This window comes from Bufo bufo, chromosome 11 (assembly GCF_905171765.1).
Source record: "Bufo bufo chromosome 11, aBufBuf1.1, whole genome shotgun sequence".
In the NCBI taxonomy this organism is placed as follows: domain Eukaryota; kingdom Metazoa; phylum Chordata; class Amphibia; order Anura; family Bufonidae; genus Bufo; species Bufo bufo.
Window position 1 is genome coordinate 100,573,394 of NC_053399.1, and position 6,000 is coordinate 100,579,393.

Consider the following 6,000-nt stretch of genomic DNA (forward strand, 5'->3'; position numbering starts at 1 on the left):
CTCTGCTGTCCATATAACCACTGTACTGTCCATATAACCACCGTACTGTCCATATAACCACTGTACTGTCCATATAATCACCGTACTGTCCATATAACCACTGTGCTGTCCATATAACCACTGTACTGTCCATATAACCACTGTACTGTCTATATAACCACCGTGCTGTCCATATAACCACCGTACTGTCCATATAACCACTGTACTGTCCATATAACCACTGTACTGTCCAAATAACCTCTCTGCTGTCCATATAACCACTGTGCTGTCCATATAACCACTGTGCTGTCTATATAACCACCGTGCTGTCTATATAACCACTGTACTGTCCATATAACCACTGTGCTGTCCATATAACCACTGTACTGTCCATATAACCACTGTACTGTCCATATAACCACTGTACTGTCCATATAACCTCTGTACTGTCCATATAACCACCGTACTGTCCATATAACCACAGTACTGTCCATATAATCACTGTACTGTCCATATAACCACTGTGCTGTCCATATAACCACCGTACTGTCCATATAACCTCTGTACTGTCCATATAACCACTGTACTGCCCATATAACCTCTGTACTGTCCATATAACCTCTGTACTGTCCATATAATCACCGTACTGTCCATATAACCACTGTACTGTCCATATAACCACTGTACTGTCCATATAACCACTGTACTGTCCATATATACACCGTACTGTCCATATAACCACTGTACTGTCCATATAACCTCTGTACTGTCCATATAACCACCGTACTGTCCATATAACCACAGTACTGTCCATATAATCACTGTACTGTCCATATAACCACTGTGCTGTTCATATAACCACCGTACTGTCCATATAACCTCTGTACTGTCCATATAACCACTGTACTGCCCATATAACCTCTGTACTGTCCATATAACCTCTGTACTGTCCATATAATCACCGTACTGTCCATATAACCACTGTACTGTCCATATAATCACCGTACTGTCCATATAACCACTGTACTGTCCATATAACCACTGTACTGTCCATATAACCTCTGTACTGTCCATATAATCACCGTACTGTCCATATAACCACTGTACTGTCCATATAACCACTGTACTGTCCATATAACCACTGTTCTGTCTATATAACCACTGTACTGTCCATATAACCACTGTGCTGTCCATATAACCACTGTACTGTCCATATAACCACTGTACTGTCCATATAACCACTGTACTGTCCATATAACCACTGTACTGTCCATATAACCACTGTGCTGTCCATATAACCCCTGTACTGTCCATATAACCACTGTACTGTCCATATAACCACTGTACTGTCCATATAACCTCTGTACTGTCCATATAATCACCGTACTGTCCATATAACCACTGTGCTGTCCATATAACCACTGTACTGTCCATATAACCACTGTACTGTCCATATAACCACTGTACTGTCCATATAACCTCTGTGCTGTCCATATAACCACTGTACTGTCCATATAACCACTGTACTGTCTATATAACCACCGTACTGTCCATATAACCACTGTACTGTCCATATAACCTCTGTACTGTCCATATAACCACTGTGCTGTCCATATAACCACTGTGCTGTCCATATAACCACTGTACTGTCCATATAACCTCTCTGCTGTCCATATAACCACCGTACTGTCCATATAACCTCTGTACTGTCCATATAACCACTGTACTGTCCATATAACCTCTCTGCTGTCCATATAACCACCGTACTTGTCCATATAACCACTGTACTGTCCATATAACCACTGTACTGTCCATATAACCTCTCTGCTGTCCATATAACCTCTGTACTGTCCATATAACCACTGTGCTGTCCATATAACCACCGTACTGTCCATATAACCACCGTACTGTCCATATAACCACTGTACTGTCCATATAACCACCGTACTGTCCATATAACCACTGTGCTGTCCATATAACCACTGTACTGTCCATATAACCACTGTACTGTCCATATAACCTCTGTACTGTCCATATAACCACTGTACTGTCCATATAACCCCTGTACTGTCCATATAACCACTGTACTGTCCATATAACCACTGTGCTGTCCATATAACCACTGTGCTGTCCATATAACCACTGTACTGTCCATATAACCACTGTACTGTCCATATAACCTCTGTACTGTCCATATAACCACTGTACTGTCCATATAACCCCTGTACTGTCCATATAACCACTGTACTGTCCATATAACCACTGTACTGTCCATATAACCACTGTACTGTTCATATAACCACTGTGCTGTCCATATAACCACTGTACTGTCCATATAACCACCGTACTGTCCATATAACCACCGTACTGTCCATATAACCACTGTACTGTCCATATAACCTCTCTGCTGTCCATATAACCACTGTACTGTCCATATAACCACCGTACTGTCCATATAACCACTGTACTGTCCATATAATCACCGTACTGTCCATATAACCACTGTGCTGTCCATATAACCACTGTACTGTCCAAATAACCTCTGTACTGTCCATATAACCACCGTACTGTCCATATAACCACCGTACTGTCCATATAACCACTGTACTGTCCATATAACCTCTCTGCTGTCCATATAACCACTGTACTGTCCATATAACCACCGTACTGTCCATATAACCACTGTACTGTCCATATAATCACCGTACTGTCCATATAACCACTGTGCTGTCCATATAACCACTGTACTGTCCATATAACCACTGTACTGTCTATATAACCACCGTGCTGTCCATATAACCACCGTACTGTCCATATAACCACTGTACTGTCCATATAACCACTGTACTGTCCAAATAACCTCTCTGCTGTCCATATAACCACTGTGCTGTCCATATAACCACTGTGCTGTCTATATAACCACCGTGCTGTCTATATAACCACTGTACTGTCCATATAACCACTGTGCTGTCCATATAACCACTGTACTGTCCATATAACCACTGTACTGTCCATATAACCACTGTACTGTCCATATAACCTCTGTACTGTCCATATAACCACCGTACTGTCCATATAACCACAGTACTGTCCATATAATCACTGTACTGTCCATATAACCACTGTGCTGTCCATATAACCACCGTACTGTCCATATAACCTCTGTACTGTCCATATAACCACTGTACTGCCCATATAACCTCTGTACTGTCCATATAACCTCTGTACTGTCCATATAATCACCGTACTGTCCATATAACCACTGTACTGTCCATATAACAACTGTACTGTCCATATAACCACTGTACTGTCCATATATACACCGTACTGTCCATATAACCACTGTACTGTCCATATAACCTCTGTACTGTCCATATAACCACCGTACTGTCCATATAACCACAGTACTGTCCATATAATCACTGTACTGTCCATATAACCACTGTGCTGTCCATATAACCACCGTACTGTCCATATAACCTCTGTACTGTCCATATAACCACTGTACTGCCCATATAACCTCTGTACTGTCCATATAACCTCTGTACTGTCCATATAATCACCGTACTGTCCATATAACCACTGTACTGTCCATATAATCACCGTACTGTCCATATAACCACTGTACTGTCCATATAACCACTGTACTGTCCATATAACCTCTGTACTGTCCATATAATCACCGTACTGTCCATATAACCACTGTACTGTCCATATAACCACTGTACTGTCCATATAACCTCTGTACTGTCCATATAATCACCGTACTGTCCATATAACCACTGTACTGTCCATATAACCACTGTACTGTCCATATAACCACTGTGCTGTCCATATAACCACTGTACTGTCCATATAACCACTGTACTGTCCATATAACCACTGTACTGTCCATATAACCACTGTACTGTCCATATAACCACTGTGCTGTCCATATAACCCCTGTACTGTCCATATAACCACTGTACTGTCCATATAACCACTGTACTGTCCATATAACCTCTGTACTGTCCATATAACCTCTGTACTGTCCATATAACCACTGTGCTGTCCATATAACCACTGTACTGTCCATATAACCACTGTACTGTCCATATAACCACTGTACTGTCCATATAACCACTGTGCTGTCCATATAACCACTGTACTGTCCATATAACCACTGTACTGTCCATATAACCACTGTACTGTCCATATAACCACTGTACTGTCCATATAACCACCGTACTGTCCATATAACCACTGTACTGTCCATATAACCTCTGTGCTGTCCATATAACCCCTGTACTGTCCATATAACCACTGTACTGTCCATATAACCACTGTACTGTCCATATAACCTCTGTACTGTCCATATAATCACCGTACTGTCCATATAACCACTGTGCTGTCCATATAACCACTGTACTGTCCATATAACCACTGTACTGTCCATATAACCACTGTGCTGTCCATATAACCACCCGTAATGCTGCCCGCAAACAGTGGGAACTGGCCGTGTGCACACCGTATCATGGATGTGGACCCCTTCAAGTCACTTGAATGGGTCCGCAATCCGGACGGAGTGGTGTGGAAGGGAGGCACAGAACCCCACAGAAGTCCTGCCGAGCGCTGCCCTGGTGTTTCTGCCTCCGCAACACAACAAAATAGAACATGTCCTGTTTTTTTTGCGGTGCAGTCGGATCACAGACCCATTAAACGGGTCTGGATCTGTGTGCGGCAGCTGCACAGGTGGCGTCCGTGTACATTGCAGTCCTTAATGTACGAGGCGGCGGGCACGCGTGTGCATCAGGCCTTATGGGGTTTTTCTCAGACCAGCTCTGGCAGTGCATGGGTATAAAGTGCTCTGCTGAAAGGGTTAACGCTGTCATGGGTGTAGGGTCATTATTGAATGGCAAATCATTGATCTGACATCTAGTGGAATGATGGATTGCAAGCTCTTCAGGTCATAGCGTGCTTTTCTCGTCTATCCTGCCACCTGGGGCGTAACGCACCATCCACCTATTCATCAAGGGCGTAACAGGCCTCCGCCAGGCGGTAAATTACAGTGCAGGCCCTTCTTTAGCTGCGGGGGCCACTTGTGTAATGGCAGAGGATGATGACTACTCCCAGCTGTAAACCACAGCCACTGCTCCCACACAAGTGATAGTCCTGTGAGCTGCAGTACCAGACACAGCCATGGACTAGGGTGGCGCTGTTTCTGGATGTAAAGGAGAGCATGGGACGAGGCCAGATTCTGATGAGTGACATGTCACATGTGTGCGGCGTGACCTCCCGTCCTGGGCCCTGCTTTTCTATCGCTCGTCGGAAATTGGCCTTGCACCACCCACAGAATACAAAGGAATGAGACCCAACAAGACAGAAGACATGACAGGGCCAGCCACAGGCACAGCATGTACAGAATGCAACAGCAGTATACACTGACACGCAGCCCAGCACTACATTCACAGCAGCCATGACACAGGGTGGGCCACTTATAGGACACTTATGGTAGATCCTGGAGGTGACTTACCTGTCCAGAGGAGCTGCAGATCTCTGTGCGGAGAGGCAGGGATGACAGAGAGCAGAGCGGGCAGGGTGGATTTATATTCTAGGTATTGGAGGACATTGGTGACACCCTGATTTCCACACCCGAGGCCCCATCTATCCCTCCCCGTCAGGGTGCTGGCGTCACACCCTCCCTTGATAATCAGGATCAGTGACTACAGAGATCTGCTGCTCTCTGACAATGGAGAACTCCGTCACCTGCCGCAGAGTAATCCCCTGAATCATGAGGAGTCACCGGCGGCCTGTACCGGGAACGCACCCTGTGGCCCCTGACATAGGGCCCGACTGCAACAGCTGGGAATCCACAGGGAATCCGTGTGCGTCCGCCTACATGAGCCTGATATAACATGTAACCGTCATATAACACATCCGCCTACATGTGACCCTGATATAACACGTAACCGTCATATAACACATCCGCCTACATGTGAGCCTGATATAACACGTAACCGTCATATAACACATCCGCCTACA

The 6,000-nt window shown here is 44.6% G+C and overlaps 1 protein-coding gene across 1 annotated transcript in view; it reads right to left on the reverse strand.

Moving 5' to 3' along the window:
• LOC120982378 (trichohyalin-like) overlaps positions 1 to 5,598 on the reverse strand; it is a 32,011-nt gene extending 26,413 nt beyond the window's left edge. Inside the window, exon 1 of the mRNA XM_040412479.1 lies at positions 5,492 to 5,598. The gene's annotated coding sequence lies outside the window, so the exon portion shown is untranslated. The remainder of the gene's footprint in view (positions 1 to 5,491) is intronic.
• Positions 5,599 to 6,000: the final 402 nt, after the last annotated feature.